This window comes from Aegilops tauschii, chromosome 2 (assembly GCF_002575655.3).
Source record: "Aegilops tauschii subsp. strangulata cultivar AL8/78 chromosome 2, Aet v6.0, whole genome shotgun sequence".
Classification (NCBI taxonomy): domain Eukaryota; kingdom Viridiplantae; phylum Streptophyta; class Magnoliopsida; order Poales; family Poaceae; genus Aegilops; species Aegilops tauschii.
The window spans coordinates 321673960-321695187 of NC_053036.3; positions in this window are offsets into that span (position 1 = coordinate 321673960).

Sequence of the window (21228 nt, forward strand, 5' to 3'; positions counted from 1 at the left end):
TAATTTGAGAGAAAGAAATATTATGCTCATGATCTTCGCTTATATTTGTTTGAGCTTATCAAAAGCAACACATGAAAATTAGTCCCAAAGTGATAGACATCCAAGAAGGATATAATAAAAACTTTCGTGAAGATCACTGAACAAAATAAACTTGATTCCTTGTAATAGTTTTGAGATATGATGATGTGATATGTGAGTCATGTTGATGAGTAATTGTGCTTTAGTAATAATATTGGTGTTAAGGTTTGTGATTCCCTATGCAAGGACGAAAGTCAATAGTCATGCAATGAAATTAGATCCTACTTGTGGTGCATTATTAGGTGTTAATTATGCTTAATGCTCGCTTATGAGATTATTCATTTCTTGGTTGGTCGCTTCTCAATCTTTTGCTAGCCTCCATTTTGCACTAAGTATGATCACTACTTGTGCATCCAAAATCATTTAAACCAGTTTTGCCACATGAGTCCACTATACCTACCTATATGCGGTATTCTTTTGCCGTTCTAAGCAAATTTGTGTGTGCCATCTCTAATTTTCAAAATAAATTTCTCTTTTGTGTGCTCGTACCGCTCGCGAGGCGGTGAGGGGTGGCCAATATTTTCCATGCTAGATGTGTTATTCTCACGATGAGTGTTTATTCACTTGTCATTGCACGAGAGTAAGGCAAAGGTATTAGGGATGCCCAGTCCCGAAATGAAAAATGAATTTACTTTATGTTGTCAAATAATAAATTCCTTGGAGAGTGTTGGTATGGAGGGCACCCGTGGATACGGTTAGCCATGGAAAGTGAAAGTATGGTGGAAAAAGGAATAAACTTTATTTTCTGTTTGGGAACCGCCTATGATATATCTAGCATGGAAAGTGTTGGGAGCTCTAAGGGCCAGTTCTTTTGGGCGGCTTAAAAATAAGCTGCCTCTCCCTAGCTTAAAAAATAAGCCGCTCTCAAAATTTGTTGAGACTTCTAAATTAGTTATCGCATAACTATTTCAGAAGCCCCAATGAATGAGGGAGGCGGCTTATAGAAAAAGCTGGGGAGGAGGCGGCTTATTTTTTTAAGCCGCCAAAAGAACTTGCCCTAAGTCGTTTTTGTTGGTGGGAAAAGTATGCCTCTCAAAATGTTTTTATCTCTCAATTTTCGCTTTGAGCTCTGGCACCTCTACAAATCCCTACTTCCCTCCGCGAAGGGCCTTTCTTTTACTTTATGCAATTTTTATTTTTATTTTGAGTCTCCATCTTCTCTTATAAAGCACCAACTAGGGGGCACTATGATCGTACTTGAGCATTGGGTGTAGTTAATATGCGAGTGTGTTTCATGAATGGATCAATGATTGAGCATGATGGGCTAGGGATAACTTATTTTAGCATTGATATTTTGAAAGACATGGTTGCTTGTTGGTATGCTTGAGTATTAAAGTCCTCATGTCAAAACTAGACTATTGCTTTGAACCATATAAAAGTCCAAATGTCCATGTTAAAAATAAAAGAATATGAGATGACATGTTAGGCAGCATTTCACATCAGAAATTCTGTTTTTATCATTCACCTACTCGAGGACGAGCAGGAATTAAGCTTGGGGATGCTGATACGTCTCCAACGTATCTATAATTTTTTATTGTTCCATGTTGTTATATTATCATTCTTGAATGTTTTATAATCATTTTGTAGTCATTTTATATCATTTTTTGGTACTAACCTATTGACATAGTGCCAAGTGCCAGTTGCTGTTTTTTGCATGTTTTGTACATCGCAGGAAATCAATATCAAACGGAGTCCAAACACCGTGAAACTTTTTGTGGATTTTTATGGACCAGAAGACTCCCAATGGGCCAGAGCAGCACCTGGGGGTGCCCCGAGGGGGGCACAACCCACCAGGGCGCGCCCAGGTGGGTTGTGCCCACCTCGGTGACCTCCCGCACCCCCTCTTTGCCCTATAAATTCCCAAATATTCCAAAACCCTCGGGGTTAACCTAGATCAGCAGTTCTGCCCCCGCAAGGCTCTGTAGCCACTGAAAACCAATCTGGACCTTGTTCCGGCACCCTGCCAGAGGGGGGAATCATCACCAGTGGCCATCTTCATCATCCCGGCGGCCACCACGATGAGGAGGGAGTAGTCCACCCTCGGGGCTGAGGGTTTGTACCAGTAGCTATGTATTTAATCTCTCTCTCATGTTCTTGAGATGTCACGATCTTGATGTATCGCGAGCTTTGTTAATATAGTCGGATCATATGGTGTTTTCCCCTCTCTATCTTGTTGTGATGAATTGAGTTTTCCCTTTGAGATTTTGTTGTTATCGGATTGAATACTTTCATGGATTTGAGAACACTTGATATATGTCTTGCAATTGAATACTCGTGGTGACAATGGGGTATCGTATTGATTCACTTGATATATGTTTTGGCACTCAACTCGGGGATTCCCTTGGTGACATTGGGGTAATCTATGCATAGGGGTTGATGCACGTTCTTGTCTTTGTTTCTCCGGTAGAAATCTTGAGGCACACTTTGAAGTTCTTTGTGTTGGATTGAGTATTATGAATATGAACTTGCTTTGGTGTTATTTTAGTACGAACTCTAGGATAGATCGAACGGAAAGAATAGCTTTGTGTTATTTTAGTACGAACTCTTGAATAGATCGAACGGAAAGAATAACTTTGAGGTGGTTTCGTACCTGATGTCTACTACGCAACCTTCTTCTTGTAGACGTTGTTGGGCCTCCAAGTGCAGAGGTTTGTAGGACAGTAGCAAATTTCCCTCAAGTGGATGACCTAAGGTTTATCAATCCGTGGGAGGTGTAGGATGAAGATGGTCTCTCTCAAACAACCCTGCAACCAAATAACAAAGAGTCTCTTGTGTCCCCAACACACCCAATACAATGGTAAATTGTATAGGTGCACTAGTTCGGCGAAGAGATGGTGATACAAGTGCAATATGAATGGTAGATATAGGTTTTTGTAATCTGAAAATATAAAAACAGCAAGGTAACTAATAATAAAAGTGAGCGTCAACGGTATTGCAATGCTAGGAAACAAGGCCTAGGGTTCATACTTTCACTAGTGCAAGTTCTCTCAACAATAATAACATAAGTGTAATATAACTATCCCTCAACATGCAACAAAGAGTCACTCCAAATTCACTAATAGCGGAGAACAAACGAAGAGATTATTGTAGGGTACGAAACCACCTCAAAGTTATTCTTTCGGATCGATCTATTCAAGAGTCCGTAGTAAAATAACACGAAGCTAATCTTTCCGTTCAATCTATCATAGAGTTCGTACTAGAATAACACCTTAAGACACAAATCAACCAAAACCCTAATGTCACCAAGATACTCCAATGTCACCTCAAGTATCCGTGGGTATGATTATACGATATGCATCACACAGTCTCAGATTCATCTATTCAAACCAACACAAAGTACTTCAAAGAGTGCCCCAAAGTTTCTACCGGAGAGTCAAGACGAAAACGTGTGCCAACCCCTATGCATAAGTTCACGAGGTCACAGAACTCGCAAGTTCATCACCAAAACATACATCAAGTGGATCACGTGATATCCCATTGTCACCACAGATAAGCACATGCAAGACATACATCAAGTGTTCTCAAATCCTTAAAGACTCAATCCGATGAGATAACTTCAAAGGGAAAACTCAATCCATTACAAGAGGGGGAGAAACATCATAAGATCCAACTATAATAGCAAAGCTTGCGATACATCAAGATCGTACCACCTCAAGAACACGAGAGAGAGAGAGAGAGATCAAACACATAGCTACTGGTACATACCCTCAGCCCCGAGGGTGAACTACTCCCTCCTCGTCATGGAGAGCGCCGGGATGATGAAGATGGCCACCGGTGAGGTATCCCCCCTCCGGCAGGGTGCCGGAACAGGGTCCCGATTGGTTTTTGGTGGCTACAGAGGCTTGCGCGGCGGAACTCCCAATCTATTCTTCTCCCCGATGTTTTTAGGGTATATGGATATATATATAGGCGAAGGAAGTCGGTAAGGGGAGCCACAAGGGGCCCACGAGGGTGGGGGCGCTCCCAGGGGGCAGGCGCGCCTCCCTGCCTCGTGGCCACCTCGAAGCTTCCCTGACTTCAACTCCAAGTCTCCTGGATCACGTTCGTTCCAAAAATCACGTTCCCGAAGGTTTGATTCCGTTTGGACTCCGTTTGATATTCCTTTTCTGCGAAACACTGAAACAAGGGAAAAACAGAAACTGGCACTGGGCTCTGGGTTAATAGGTTAGTCCCAAAAATAATATAAAAGTGCATAATAAAGCCCATAAACATCCAAAGCAGATAATATAATAGCATGAATACTTCATAAATTATAGATACGTTGGAGATGTATCAGTACCCTACAGACAAATTATTCTTATGTTCTCCGCTAGATAAGAACTTTGGAGTGATTCTTCGTTGCACGTTGAGGGATAGTTATATGATCCAATTATATTAGCATTGTTGAGAGATTGCACTAGCGAAAGTACGGACCCTAGGCCTCATTTTCAAGCATTGCAATATCGTTTTTGTGCCCGTTTACTATTTGCTACCTTGCTGTTTTTATTTATTCAGATTATAAAAATATATTTCTACCATCAATATTACACTTTTATCACCATCTCTTCGCCAAACTAGTGCACCTATACAATTTGCCATTGTATTGGGTGTGTTGGGGACACAAGAGACTTTTTATTATTTGGTTGCAGGGTTGTTTGAGAGAGACCAACTTCATCCTATGCCTCCCACGGATTGATAAACCTTAGGTCATCCACTTGAGGGAAAATTGCTACTGTCCTACAAAACTCTGCGCTTGGAGGCCCAACACAAGTCTACAAGAACAAGTTGCATAGTAGACATCAGCGCCCGCTCCTAGGGTGCACCCCAGAGGCTTGTGGTCGCCTCGGGACTCCTCTGACTTCATCTCCAAGTCATGCGGGTGTCTTCTGGTCCAAGAAAAATCATCGCGAAAGTTTTATTCCGTTTGGACTCCGTTTAATATTCCTTTTCTGTAAAACTCAAAAACAAGGAAAGAAACAAAAACTGGCACTGGGCTCTAGGTTAATAGGTTAGTCTCAAAAATAATCTAAAATAGCATATTAATGCATATAAAACATCCAAAACAGATAATATAATAGCATGGGACAATCAAAAATTATAGATACATTGGAGACATATCAGGTACCTTTACCGTCGGTGCCACCCTTAACAGTAAATAGGAAAGTGCGCTCATTACCTTCCTGCGGGCGAATGTAGATGTGTTTGCATGGCAACTATCTGACATCCCCGGTGTTCCCAGGGAGGTAACTGAGCACCACCTTGCTGTTTGTCTCATGCTCGGCCCGTCAAGAAGAAGGTCAGGAAGCAAGCTTTGGAACGGCAACAGTTTATAGCGGAAGAGATCAAGAGACTTGAGGCAGCAGGCTTGGTCAGGGCAGTGTTACGTCCAACTTGGTTGGCAAATCCGGTTGTCGTGCGCAAGCAAATGGGAAATGGAGGCTTTGTATTGATTACACTGAGCTCAACAAAGCCTGTCCAAAGGATCTTTTCTCCTTGCCGCGCATTGATCAGATTGTAGAATCCACTGCCGGTCGTGATTTGCTCTCATTTCTTGATGCATACTCCGGGTATCACCAGATATTCATGTCTAAGGAAGATCAGGATAAGACCGCATTCATTACTCCATGTGGCACCTATTGTTTCGTACGTATGCCTTTCGGTCTAAAGAGTGCTGATTCAACATTTGCAAGAGCAGTCCAAATTGGTTTTGAGCCATGGATACACAGAAATGTAGAAGCTTACATGGATGATATGGTGGTTAAAACCAAGGACAAGTCAGTGATACGTCTCCGTCGTATCTATAATTTTTGATTGTTCCATGCCAATATTATACAACTTTCATATACTTTTTGGCAACTTTTTATACTATTTTTGGGACTAACATATTAATCCAGTGCCTAGTGCCAGTTCCTGTCTGTTGCATGTTTTATGTTTCGCAGAAAACCCATATCAAACGGAATCCAAATGGGATAAAAACGGACGGAGAATATTTTTGGAATATTTGGAAAATATGGGAAGAAGAATCAACGCGAGACGGTGCCCGAGGTGGCCACGAGGCAGGGGGCGCGCTTGCCCCCCTCGTGGGCCACTCGTAAGGCGGTTGATGCTCTTCTTCGGCCGCAAGAAAGCTAATTTTCAGAAGAAAAAATCTCGGTGAAGGTTTCAATCCAATCGGAGTTACGGATCTCCATATATATACGAAACGGTGAAAGGGCAGACGAGGAGAGCGCACAAACAGAGAGAGACAGAGAGAGAGATCCAATCTCGGAGGGGCTCTCGCCCCTCCCATGCCATGTAGGCCAAGGACCAGAGGGGAAACCCTTCTCCCATCTAGGGAGGAGGTCAAGGAAGAAGAATAAGAAGGGGGCCCCTCTTCCCCTCTCTTCCGGTGGCGCCGGAATGCTGCCGTGGCCATCATCATCATCACCGCGATCTTCACCAACACCTCCGCCATCTTCACCAACATCTCCATCACCTTCCCCCCCTCTATCTACAGCGGTCCACTCTCCCGCAACCCGCTGTACCCTCTACTTGAACATGGTGCTTTATGCTTCATATTATTATCCAATGATGTGTTGCCATCCTATGATGTCTGAGTAGATTTTTGTTGTCCTATCGGTGGTTGATGAATTGCTATGATTGATTTAATTTGCTTGTGGTTATGTTGCTGTCCTTTGGTGCCCATCATATGAGCGCGCGCGTGGATCACACCATAGGGTTAGTTGTATGTTGATAGGACTATGTATTGGAGGGCAAGAGTGACAGAAGCTTCAACCTAGCATAGAAATTGATGCATACGGGATTGAAGGGGGACCAATATATCTTAATGCTATGGTTGGGTTTTACCTTAATGAACGTTAGTAGTTGCGGACGCTTGCTAATAGTTCCAATCATAAGTGCATAGAATTCCAAGTCAGGGATGACATGCTAGCAGTGGCCTCTCCCACATAAAACTTGCTATTGGTCATGTAAAGTAGTCAATTGCTTAGGGACAATTTCGCAACTCCTACCACCACTTTTCCACACTCGCTATATTTACTTTATTGTTTATTTATCTAAACAGCCCCTACTTTTTATTTACGCGCTCTTTATTATCTTGCCAACCTATCCAAAAACACCTACAAAGTACTTCTAGTTTCATACTTGTTCTAGGTAAAGCAAACGTTAAGCGTGCGTAGAGTTGTATCGGTGGTCGATAGAACTTTAGGGAATATTTGTTCTACCTTTAGCTCCTCGTTGGGTTCGACACTCTTACTTATCTAAAGAGGCTACAATTGATCCCCTATATTTGTGGGTTATCAAGACCTTTTTCTGGCGACGTTGCCGGGGAGTTATAGCGTGGAGTGAATATTCTCGTGTGTGCTTGTTTGCTTTATCACTAAGTAATTTTTATTTGTTGTTCTAAGTTGTTCTCTATCTTTAGTTATGGATATGGAACACGAAATACCAAAAAAAATAGGTGTACTTGCTGCTCATGGAGATGGGGAACCTCCTAAAACCCTCGATGATCATTATGTGAAAAATATTTTGTACCACTTTGATAATCCTGAGAAAACCTCATTCAATTATGTAATGGGAGACACGTTGGACCAATGTGAATACTTTAGGGATTATCGCTTGACTCAAAAAGGGAAACTATTATGGGATCAAATTTATATGTTGAAATGGTATGCTCGGCAAGTATGCTTGAGATATGATTATACTTGTTGCTCTAGGATGAAGGCTCCACACCTTCCCTTTTCATGCAAATTTAATGATAATAAAACCTTAGCTTCTTATGCTAATGGCATATATGATTACTATGATGTGGAACAAATAGAAGAATTCGTTGCTTTTATGGGTGCTTATGAAATTGAATCTATGTTCAAAGAGTTTGAAAATCTTTATGATGTTGTTTATAGACCTGAAAATTTAGCTATCCTAAAATATTGCTATGCCAATTATGAATTCAATTCCGATATTGATGCATTTATTGAGAAAGTCTCCACTGTCCAAGAAGAGACTAATATTTTGCAGGAGTCTATGGAAGAAGAAATTGGTGGAACTGTGAGCTCATTGGATGAAAAAGATGATGAGGAGAGCGAAGAACAAAAGGAGGAAGAGCGGATTAGCTACCCGTGCCCACCTTCTAATGAGAGTAACTCTTCAACTCATAGATTGTTTAATTTCCCTTCGTGCTTACCGAAGGATGATTGCTATGATGATTGTTATGATCCCGTTGATTCTTTTGAAATATCCCTTTTTGATGATGCTTGCTATGCTTGTGGCCATGATGCCAAATATGAATGATGCTTATGGAGATGAACTTGCTATAGTTCCTTATGTTAAACATGAAATTGTTGCTATTGCACCCACACATGATAGTCCTATTATCTTTTTGAATTCTCCAAACTACACTATATCGGAGAAGTTTGCTTTTATTAAGGATTATATTGATGGGTTGCCTTTTACTATTACACATGATGATTTTTATAGATATAATATGCATGTGCTTGCTGCTCCAACTTGCAATTATTATGAGAGAGGAACTATATCTCCACCTCTCTATGTTTCCAATATGATAGAATTGCAAGAAACTGCTTATACTATGCATTGGCCTTTACTTGGCATGCATGAATTGTTCTTTTATGACATGCCGATGCATAGGAAGAGAGTTAGACTTCGTTGTTGCTTGATATATGTTACTTTGTGCTCACTACTAAATTACAAATCATTGTTAATTAAAATTGGCTTTGATATACCTTGGGATCCGGGTGGATCCATTACTTGAGCACTATATGCCTAGCTTAATGGCTTTAAAGAAAGCGCTGCCAGGGAGACAACCCGGAAGTTTTAGAGAGTCATTTATTTCTGTTGAGTGCTTTTATATAATTTAAAAACAAAAAAATAAAGAGGGGAACCCAAAACTTTTTCAAAAAGAAAAGTGAAAGTGAGATAGACAAGCATTGTGAAAGTGGGGGACGTCCTTGAACTTTGTTCATGCCCATGGAAACTTTGTGAATCTTAATTACAGAAAATTTTCCACAAAAATAATTATCCCCTTGTACAATTCCATTGTATTATAAAAATAATGTGCCAAGGTTTGCCTTTAGGATGTTTACAATGCTTGTTGGTTTGTGCGGTGCAGGACAGAAACTTTGGCTGTAGTGCGCGATTTGTAATGTTTTACTGGAACGTCAAACGGTTCTGATTCTTTTTGCACTGTATTTATATAAAGATTTTTTATTTTTCCTAATTTTGGAAGAATTTTTAAAGCATCAGAAGTATGGTGAATGTTCAGATTATTACAGACTGTTCTGTTTTAGACAGATTCTGTTTTTTGATGCATAGGTTGCTTGTTCTGATGAAACTATCAATTTATATCAGTGTATTAAGCCATGAAAAAGTTATATTACAGTAGATATGATGCAAAAACAAAATATGAATTGGTTTGCAACAGTACTTAGAGTAGTGACTTGCTTTATTATACTAACGGATCTTACCGAGTTTTCTGTTGAAGTTTTGTGTGGATGAAGTGTTCGATGATCGAGAAGGTATCGATGTGGGAAGAAGGAAGAGAGGAAAGAGCTCAAGCTTGGGGATTCCCGAGGCACCCCAAGTAAATATTCAAGGAGACTCAAGCGTCTAATCTTGGGGATGCCCCGGAAGGCATCCCATCTTTCTTCAACAAGTATTGGTATGTTTTCGGATTCGTTTCGTTCATGCGATATGTGCAAATCTTGGAGCGTCTTTTGCATTTAGTTTTCATTTTTCTTTTATGCACCATGCTGGTATGATATAGTGCTTGGTTGATTTATAGAATGCTCATTGCACTTCACTTATATTCTTTGAGTATGGCTTTATAGAATGCTTCATGTGCTTCACTTATATCATTTGAAGTTTGGATTGCCTGTTTCTCTTCACATAGAAAACCGCCATTTGTAGAATGCTCTTTTGCTTCAATTATATTTGTTAGAGAGTGGGCATATCTTTTGTAGAAAGAATTAAACTCTCTTGCTTCACTTATATCTATTTAGAGAGATGACAGGAATTGGTCATTCACATGGTTAGTCATAAAATCCTACATAAAACTTGTAGATCACTGAATATGATATGTTTGATTCCTTGCAATAGTTTTGCGATATAAAGATGGTGATATTAGAGTCATGCTAGTGGGTAGTTGTGTATTAGTAGAAATACTTGTGTTGAGGTTTATGATTCCCGTAGCATGCACGTATGGTGAACCGTTATGTAACGAAGTCGGAGCATGATTTATTTATTGATTGTCTTCCTTATGAGTGGCGGTCGGGGACGAGCGATGGTCTTTTCCTACCAATCTATCCCCCTAGGGGCATGCGTAGTAGTACTTTGCTTCGAGGGCTCATAAACTTTTGCAATAAGTATATGAGTTCTTTATGACTAATGTGAGTCCATGGATTATACGCACTCTCATCCTTCCATCATTGCTAGCCTCTTCGGTACCGTGCATTGCCCTTTCTCACCTCGAGAGTTGGTGCAAACGTCGCCGGTGCATCCAAACCCCGTGATACGATACGCTCTATCACACATAAGCCTCATTATGTCTTTCTCAAAACAGCCACCATACCTACCTATCATGGCATTTCCATAGCCATTCCGAGATATATTGCCATGCAACTTCCATCATCATCATATACATGACTTGAGCATTTATTGTCATATTGCTTTGCATGATCGTAAGATAGCTAGCATGATGTTTTCATGGCTTGTCCGTTTTTTGATGTCATTGCTACGCTAGATCATTGCACATCCCGGTACACCGCCGGAGGCATTCATATAGAGTCATATCTTTGTTCTAGTATCGAGTTGTAATATTGAGTTGTAAGTAAATAAAAGTGTGATGATCATCATTATTAGAGCATTACCCCCCCTCCCCCCAAAAAAGAGAGAGACCAAAGAAGCCTAAATAAAAAAATGGGGGGCCAAAGAAGCCCGCAAAAAAAGGGGCAATGTTACTATCCTTTTACCACACTTGTGCTTCAAAGTAGCACCATGTTCTTCATATAGAGAGTCTCTTGAGTTATCACTTTTATATACTAGTGGGAATTTTCATTATAGAACTTGGCTTGTATATTCCGATGATGGGCTTCCTCAAATGCCCGAGGTCTTCATGAGCAAGCAAGTTGGATGCACACCCACTTAGTTTCCAGTTTGAGCTTTCATACACTTATAGCTCTTAGTGCATCCGTTGCATGGCAATCCCTACTCCTCACATTGACAGCAATTGATGGGCATCTCCATAGCCCGTTGATTAGCCGCATCGATGTGAGACTTTCTCTTTTTTTTGTCTTCTCCACATAACCCGCATCATCATATTCTATTCCACCTATAGTGCTATATCCATGGCTTGCACTCATGTATTGCGTGAGGGTTGAAAAAGCTGAAGCGCGTTAAAAAGTATGAACCAATTGCTCGGCTTGTCATCGGGGTTGTGCATGATGTGAATATTTTGTGTGGTGAAGATGGAGCATAGCAAGACTATATGATTTTGTAGCGATAACTTTCTTTGGCCATGTTATTTTGAAAAGACATGATTGCTTTATTAGTATGCTTGAAGTATTATTGTCTTAATGTCAAATGATAGACTATTGCTTTGAATCACTCGTGTCTTAATATTCATGCCATGATTTGATACATGATCAAGATTATGCTAGGTAGCATTCCACATAAAAAATTATATTTTTTATCATTTACCTACTCGAGGACGAGTAGGAATTAAGCTTGGGGATGCTGATACGTCTCCGTCGTATCTATAATTTTTGATTGTTCCATGCCAATATTATACAACTTTCATATACTTTTTGGCAACTTTTTATACTATTTTTGGGACTAACATATTAATCCAGTGCCCAGTGCCAGTTCCTGTCTGTTGCATGTTTTATGTTTCGCAGAAACCCCATATCAAAAGGAATCCAAACGGGATAAAAATGGGCGGAGAATATTTATGGAATATTTGGAAAATATGGGAAGAAGAATCAACGCGAGACGGTGCCCGAGGTGGCCACGAGGCAGGGGGGCGCGCCTGCCCCCCTCGTGGGCCACCCGTAAGGCGGTTGCTGCTCTTCTTCGGCCGCAAGAAAGCTAAATTTCAGGAAAAAAATCTCAGCGAAGGTTTCAATCCAATCGGAGTTACGGATCTCCATATATATACGAAACGGTGAAAGGGCAGACGAGGAGAGCGCAGAAATAGAGAGAGACAGAGAGACAGATCCAATCTCGGAGGGGCTCTCGCCCCTCCCATGCCATGGAGGCCAAGGACCAGAGGGGAAACCCTTCTCCCATCTAGGGAGGAGGTCAAGGAAGAAGAAGAAGAAGGGGGCCCCTCTCCCCCTCTCTTCCGGTGGCGCCGGAACACTACCGTGGCCATCGTCATCATCACCGCGATCTTCACCAACACCTCTGCCATCTTCACCAACATCTCCATCACCTTCCCCCCTCTATCTACAGCGGTCCACTCTCCCGCAACTCGCTGTACCCTCTACTTGAACATGGTGCTTTATGCTTCATATTATTACCCAATGATATGTTGCCATCCTATGATGTCTGAGTAGATTTTCGTTGTCCTATCGGTGGTTGACGAATTGCTATGATTGATTTAATTTGCTTGTGGTTATGTTGCTGTCCTTTGGTGCCCATCACATGAGCGCGTGCATGGATCACACCATAGGGTTAGTTGTATGTTGATAGGACTATGTATTGGAGGGCAAGAGTGACAGAAGCTTCAACCTAGCATAGAAATTGATGCATACGGGATTGCAGGGGGACCAATATATCTTAATGCTATGGTTGGGTTTTACCTTAATGAACGTTAGTAGTTGCGGACGCATAGAATTCCAAGTCAGGGATGACATGCTAGCAGTGGCCTCTCCCACATAAAATTTGCTATCGGTCTAGTAAAGTAGTCAATTGCTTAGGGACAATTTCGCAACTCCTACCACCACTTTTCCACACTCGCTATATTTACTTTATTGTTTATTTATCTAAACAGCCCCTACTTTTTATTTACGTGCTCTTTATTATCTTGCCAACCTATCCAAAAACACCTACAAAGTACTTCTAGTTTCATACTTGTTCTAGGTAAAGCAAACGTTAAGCGTGCGTAGAGTTGTATCGGTGGTCGATAGAACTTTAGGGAATATTTGTTCTACCTTTAGCTCCTTGTTGGGTTCAACACTCTTACTTATCGAAAGAGGCTACAGTTGATCCCCTATACTTGTGGGTTATCAGTCAGCTCTCATTGGAGATTTGGAAGAGACATTTGTGAACTTGCGCAAAATCAACATGAAGCTCAACCACGAGAAGTGTGTGTTTGGAGTTTCGTCCGGCAAACTTCCCAGGTTCTTTGTGTCCCGGTGATGTCTACTACGCAATCTTTCTTCTTGTAGACTCGTGTTAGGCCTCCAAGCGCAGAGTTTTATAGGACAGTAGCAATTTTTGCTCAAGTGGATGACCTAAGGTTTATCAATCCGTTGGAGGCGCAGGATGAAGATGGTCTCACTCAAACAACCCTGCAACCAAATAACAAAGAGTCTCTTGTGTCCCCAGCACACCCAATACAATGGTAAATTGTATAGGTGCACTAGTTCGGCAAAGAGATGGTGATACAAGTGTAATATGGATAGTAGATATAGGTTTTTGTAATCTGAAAATATAAAAACAACAAAGTAACTAGTAACAAAAGTGAGCAAAAACGGCATTGCAATGCTTGAAAACAAGGCCTAGGGTTCATACTTTCACTAGTGCAAAGTCTCTCAAAAATGATAACATAATTGGATCATATAACAATTCCTTAACGTGCAACAAAGAATTACTCCAAAGTTTCTATCGGAGAACGTTGGACGAAAACGTGCATCAACCCCTATGCATAGATTACCCCAATGTCACCTCGGGAATCCGTGAGTTGAGTGCCAAAACATACATCTAGTGAATCAATAGAACATCCCATTGTCACCATAGATATCCCATCACAAGACATACATCAAGTGTTCTCAAATCCAATACTCAATCCAACATAACGAAACCTCAAAGAGCAAGACTCAATTCATCACAAGAAGGTAGAGGGGGAGAAACACCATATGATCCAACTATAGTAACAAAGCTTACAATACATCAAGATCGTGCCAACACGAAAGAGAGAGATCAAACACATAGCTACTGGTACATACCCTCAGCCCCAAGGGTGAACTACTCCCTCCTCATCATGGTGGCCGCTGGGATGATGAAGATGGCCTCTGGTGATGATTTCCCCCTCCGGCAGGGTGCTGAAATGGGATCCCAATTGGTTTTTTCATGGCTACAGAGGCTTGTGGTGGTGGCACTTCCGATCTAGGGTTCTTTTCGAAGGTTTTTATATTTATAGGAATTTTTGGCATCGGCCTCACGTCAAGGGAGTGCCCGAGCGGCCCACAAGCTCGGGAGGCGCGCCCTAGGGGGTGGGAGCGCCCCCAGGCTTGTGGCCACCTCGTCCACTTCCTGGCCCAGCTCTTGTGCTTCGGGGGTCTCTTTTGGTCCATAAAAAATCACCGTAAATTTTCAGCCCATTCCGAGAACTTTTATTTCTGCACAAAAAACGACACCACGGTAGTTCTACTGAAAATTGCGTCAGTCCGGGTTAGTTCTAATCAAATCATACCAAAACAATATAAAATTGTTGTAAACATGGCATGAATACTTCATAAATTATAGATACCCTAGAGACGTATCACCCAACGTGGAATTGAAGTGAAACCCGACAAGATCAAAGCTATTGGGCAGATTCAAGCACCCAAGACCATCAAGGATGTGCGGTGTCTTGGCAGTTGTGTCACACCTCTGAGTAGGTTTATTTCAAGGTCTGTTGAGAGCACCCTGCCGTTTTTCAAGATATTGAAAAAGGTGGGTCCAGTAAAATGGACTCCGGAAGCGGAGGCTGCGCTGCAAGACCTGAAAAGATACCTGTCCTCTGCGCCAACTCTAGTCGCGCCCAAGCCACAAGAACCGTTGCTGCTATACTTAGCGGCATTGAATCAAGTGGTCAGTGCTACACTGGTTGCACAGAGAGAAGTTAGCGATGCAAAAACAACGGCAACAAAGCCACTCCGCGGCGAAGCAGAGTTCCCCCCGGCAGGTCCAGATGCCGGCAAGGTGAAAGTAGTTCGAGGAAAATAAGTCGATCAGCAGATCACGTTGAAGAAGGTGGTGCAGTGGCCAGTATACTTTGTTAGCTCTCTCTTGCAGGGGGCTAGATCAAGGTATTCGGGCATGCAAAAGCTGCTCTTTGGCCTACTCATGGCCTCGAGAAAGCTACACCACTACTTCCAAGCGCATAAGATCACTGTGATCACTCGCTTCCCGTTGCAGCGCATTCTGAGGATTCCAGAGGCAACTGAAAGGAAAGTAGAGTGGGCATTGGAGCTGTCAAGTTTTGCACTCAAGTTTGAGAGTACATCAACTATTCAGAGCAGAGCATTGGAGGAATTCATTGCAGAATGGACACCAACGCAAGATGACGAGATCCAGGAATCAGCCCTCCCCGACAGGGAAACCAAAAAAGATTGGATCATGTACTTTGACGGTACTTTCTCGCTACAAGGCGTCGGTGCCAAAGTGTTGCTTGTCGCACCCATCGGAAATCATCTCAATTACGTGATTCAAATGCACTTTCCCAGGGAGGAAGCTACCAATAACACTGCAGAGTATGAGGGACTGCTTGCTGGCCTCAGAATTGCAGTGGAATTAGGAATAAGAAGGCTAATCTTCCGTCGAGATTTGCAACTTGTGGTAAAACAAGTGAATAAGGATTACCAGAGCCTGCTGATGGAAGCATATGTGAATGAAGTGAGGAAATTGGAAGAACACTTTGACGGTTTGCAAACAGAGCACATTCCCCGTGCGGAAAACAGCATCACTGATCAACTGTCAAAGTGTGTCGCCCAAAAGCTCCATGTGGAACCAGGAACTTTCGTGCTACATTTGAATCAACCAAAAGCCACCCCGTCAATGAGAGCCAGAAAGAGAAGGAAGATAAGCACTGGCTAATATTTTCGGGCAGAACTCCCTGAAGCCGCCGGCAAGAATGTTGCCGGGAATGATGATGTGCTTGCCGGTGAGCAGCGGCCTTGGGCAGAGTCTCAGATTCTTGCCGTCAAGGTTAGTGCTCCCACAACTGAAGAATGCCTTTAGTCCTTATCATCAAGCCACAAGCTCCGGCATGGGCCCAACAGATAGTTCGGTTTCTCCAAACAGGGGAACTTCCCGAGGAACAAGAGCAAGCTGAGAGAGTAGCTCGTCAATCAAGTATGTACCAGTTTGTGGACAACATCCTGTGCATAAAGAGATCGAGCGGGGTAAAATTGAAGTGCATTTGTCGGGAAGATGGACTAAAGTTGTTGGCAGAGATACATGGAGGCATATGTGGTTCTCCTATAGGATCAAGAGCCCTTGTCGGGAAAGCTTTCCGGCAAGGTTTTTATTGACCCACTGCCCTCCAGGATGCAACTGAGCTAGTAACAAGATGTGAAGCATGCCAGTTCCATTCAAAGAATATACATCGGCCAGCACAAGCCCTCCAAACAATTCCTCTCTCCTGGCCTTTTTCAGTCTGGGGGCTCGATATTTTGGGCCCCTTCCCCCGTGCTACCCAGGGCTTTGAGTTCTTGTATGTTACCATCGACAACTTCACAAAGTGGCATGAAGTAGAGCTAGTGAGAAAGGTAACTACACAGTCAGCTATCAAGTTCTTCAAAGGATTAGTTTGCCGGTTCGGGGTTCCAAACAGAATCATTACCGACAAAGGCACACAATTTACGAGCCGCGCCTTCATGCAATACATCCAGAGCCCTGGAAGCAAGTTTTGCTTTACCTCCGTTGCTCACCCAAGGAGTAACGGGAAAGTAGAAAGGACGAATGGTGAAGTGCTGCGAGGGCTCAAGACAAGAACCTTTGACGAGCTGCACAAGTGAGGGAGTAGTTGGATTGATGAGTTGCTGGTGGTTCTTTGGTCACTCAAAATGACACCAAATCGAGCTACTGGCCAAACACCCTTCTCCCTAGTCTATGGTGCAGAAGCGATGTTACCAACGGAACTCATATACGGGTCACCTCAACTACTTTCCTACAACGAAGTAGCGCAAGAGCAGCTCCGGCATGACGATGTCGTGCTCCTTAGGGAAGATCGTCTTTGGGCGGCTGTGCAAGCTGCACGCTACCAGCAAGCCTTGCACCGCTATCATAGCTACAAGGTTCATGCCTGAAGCCTTGAGGAAGGCGACCATGTCCTTCGGCGCGTTCAGTCTGCCAAGGGAACAAACAAGTTGATGTTGTATTCTTTGGCTCCCCTTGTGTCGAATCAATAAATTTTGGTTGAATACTCTACCCTCGAAAATTGTTGCGATACCCTATACTTGTGGGTTATCAGGGGTGTGACCTCGTCATCTAAGGTGAGCTATTGGAGTGCTTTTACCTTCAGAGCGTATGCGGTCCATCGTAATGCCGTCGATCATGTCGTGCACCGTGATTGGACCGAATGATTAGTTGCGGTGGAGCTAGAGCCACCGGAGCGGCGGAGGGAGGGGGAGAGGAAGTAGGTTAGAAGATAAAGACGAGGAGGCGCTTTGTTTGTTGTATGGAGATGTGGCCACACTTATAATGAAGGATAGGTTGTATTTATGGAGGAGGTGGGGGTTAATCGAGCGGGCCATTCAAACATTCTGGAGGAACAAATTTTTTTAAGGGAGGCTAGTTGGAGGTAAACATATTTTGGAGGGAAGAATTTATTTCCAAGAAAAGGATAGTTGGAGGGAACACTATTTTGAGGGTGAGTCAATGGGAGGGAAGGATCACACCTAAGTGTGTTATAAGTTGTACCATGCTAGAGGATCGTGATGCACAGTATATTTGTAATTGTACACGTAAATTTAGCAATGAACATGATCATGTGAAGTGTGATGGTGTCATGGGTGTTTACTTTCAAATCCAAAGTCATGTTGCCATTTGTCACGTCAGATATTGGCATCCTACTTGTGATGACCCACAAGTATAGGGGATCAATCATAGTCCTTTCGATAAGTAAGAGTTGTCAAACCCAACATGGAGCAAAAGGAAATGACAAGCCATTTTCTGCAAGGTAATCTCTGCAAGTGTTGTAAGTAACAGTTATAGATAGTTTTATAGCGAGAAAATTTATAGATAGTTTTATAGCAAGAGTGTAGGAAGGTAGTCCAATCCTTTTTTTAGCAAAGGACATGCCGGAACATTCTCTTATAACAAGCAAAGAGTTCTTGAGGACACATGGGAATTATCATCTAGTCACTTTCATCATGTTTGTTGGATTCGCGTTCGCTACTTTGATAATTTGATAGGTGGTTGGACTGGTGCTTCGGCGCTGTTCTTACTTGAACAAGCCTCACACTTATGATTACCCCCTCTCGCAAGCATCCGCAACTACGAAAGAAGAATTAAGATAAATCTAATCATAGCATGAAACATATGGATCCAAATCAGCCCCTTATGGAATAACGCATAAACTAGGGTTTAATCTTCTGTCATTCTAGCAACCCATCATCTACTTATTACTCCACAATACCTTCCCTTAGGCCCAAGTATGGTGAAGTGTCATGTAGTCGACGTTCACATGACACCACGCTAAAGGAAGCTACAACATACATATCATCAAAATATCAAACGAATACCAAATTCACATGATTACTTATAACCAGACTTCTCCCATGTCCTCAAGAACAAAAGTAACTACTCACAAATCATATTCAAGATCAGAGGGGTATTGAATATCATTAAGGATATGAACATATAATCTACCACCAAATAAACCAACTAGCATCAACTACGAGATGTAATCAACACTACTAGCAACCCACATGTACCAATCTGAGGTTTTGGGACAAAGATTGAATACAAGAGATGAACTAGGGTTTGAGATGGATGGTGTTGGTGAAGATGTTGATGAAGATTGGTCCTCCACGATGACAGGATCATTGGTGATGTCATTGGCTTTGATTTCCCCCTCCAGGAGAGAAGTGTCCTCGGCTGAATCGCTCCTCCAGAGAGCAAAAGTGCTCCTGCCCAGGTTCCGCCTCGAGATGGTGGCACTTCGTCCCGAAAGTCTTCTTCTCATTTTTCTAGGGCAAATGGCATCATATAGGAGAAGATGGGCCTCGGAGGCCTACCAGAGGCCCCACAAGCTCGAGGGGCGCGCCTTGGGGCAGGGTGCGCCCCCAAGGCTTGTGGCTTCCTGGTGGGCCCCCCTCTGGTAATTCTTTCACCAGTATTTTTATATATTCCAAAACAATTCTCCAAAAAATTCAGGTCCTTTAGGGTTGTGCAGAATAGATATCTCTGTTGTAGCCCTTTTCAGTCCAGAATTCCAGCCGCTGGCAATCTCCCTCTTCATGTGAAACTTGCAAAATAAGAGAAAAAAGGCATAAGAATTGCATCATAAAGTGAAATAACAGTCCAAAACTGAATAAATAATAGTAGGAAAACCTGATGCAAAATGGACGTATCAACGTGCTCGTAGGCAATAGCCCTCATCTTTCAACGCATTTATGAGGTGTGTGATGTACAAGCTTGAATCTGAGATGTTGAAGGCGAATCTTAGAGGATCGCAATGCATAATATATTTGTAATTGTGCATGTAACTTCATCAATGAACATGATCATGTCAAGTGTGATGGTGTCATGGGGGTGTTTTATTTCAAATGAAAAGTAGTGACGCCGGTTCTCAAGTCATATCTTGGCATCTTACGTGCGTACTCTCACGCGATAGCCCTTGTCTTCAAAGCGTCGTGAACATCCTGGGACAACATAGATCCAATCATACTCTGTCCTCTTTTTGTCAAGATGATGCATGGCACATTTTGCATTGGATTATGTCGTTTATGTACCTACCCTACGACACTTTTGAGTCATTTCTATGCATTTTGTAGTCATTGTTCATTACAAAATGCTTAAAAACACACCTACCAGTCTATGCAATTATTTGGACTAATGCACGGGGTCATATATATGTAATGTACCATGTGACGTGTGCGATGCACAAGCATGAATCTCATATGTGAAACGCGAACCTTAGGGAATCATGATGCATGATAATATATTTGTAATTGTGCATGTAACTTCATCAATGAACATGATCATGTCAAGTGTGATGGTGTGTCATGGGGGTGTTTTATTTCAAATGCAAAGTAGTGTTGGCGGTTCTCACCTCTTATCTTTGCATCTTGCGTACTCTTACACGATCTCCCTCGTCTATGAACGCGTCATGAACATCTTGCGACAACATAAATCCAAGCGTACTCCGTCCTTGTTAGTCCAGATGTTGCATGGCACATTGTGCATTGGATTACTAAATGTCGTTAGTACATCCCCTACGACACTTTTTGAGTCATTTCTAGGCGAATCTTAGAGGTTTGTGATGCACAATAATATATTAGCAATTGTGCATGTAGCTTTATCAGTGAAGATGATCATGTTAAGTGTGATGGTGTCGTCGGGGTGTTTTATTTCAAATGCAAAGTAGTGTTGTCAGTTCTCACGTCATATCTTGGCATCCTCCGTACTCTTACGCGAATCATGTGAAATGTCTAATTACGTATGGTGCATCGTGTTGATGGTTGTCACATTTCAATTTGTACAAATGGCGTTTACATATATCTTAACGAATTGGTAAAAAGAAAAGAATCGAGGCTGGCGGTACTATAACCCCTCCATCCAAGAGTGAATTGTGCTTATCGACTCCCCTCGAATAAACGTGCCACCGCTCCCCATTTCTTCTCCCACCACCCTCTCCCACCGGCCGGCACCCTTGTCATCCTCTCAATGGCCGCCTCCCTGGATCCGTCCTGTACCTCAGATTCTGGAGGGTCTTCATCGCCATCCCCGATGCGGACGCCGCCTCCGTCGCTGCCGTGGGAAATTGACATGGTAGGCAAGGTGGCGATGCAGATGCATCTCGCGGCCGAGCATAGATTGAGGCGGGGCTCGTGATCTGCGACCTCCTAGCCCTGTACCATGTGGATCCGGTTTTCGCTAACATGCAGCTTGCCATGGACTACTCCTTCGAGTCCCTATGTACAGACAAGGAGGCGAGGGTGGCGTACGTGATGAAGCAGCGTCGGATGCAAGAGACGCAAGGGAGGTTGCTGCTTTCTTCACGTC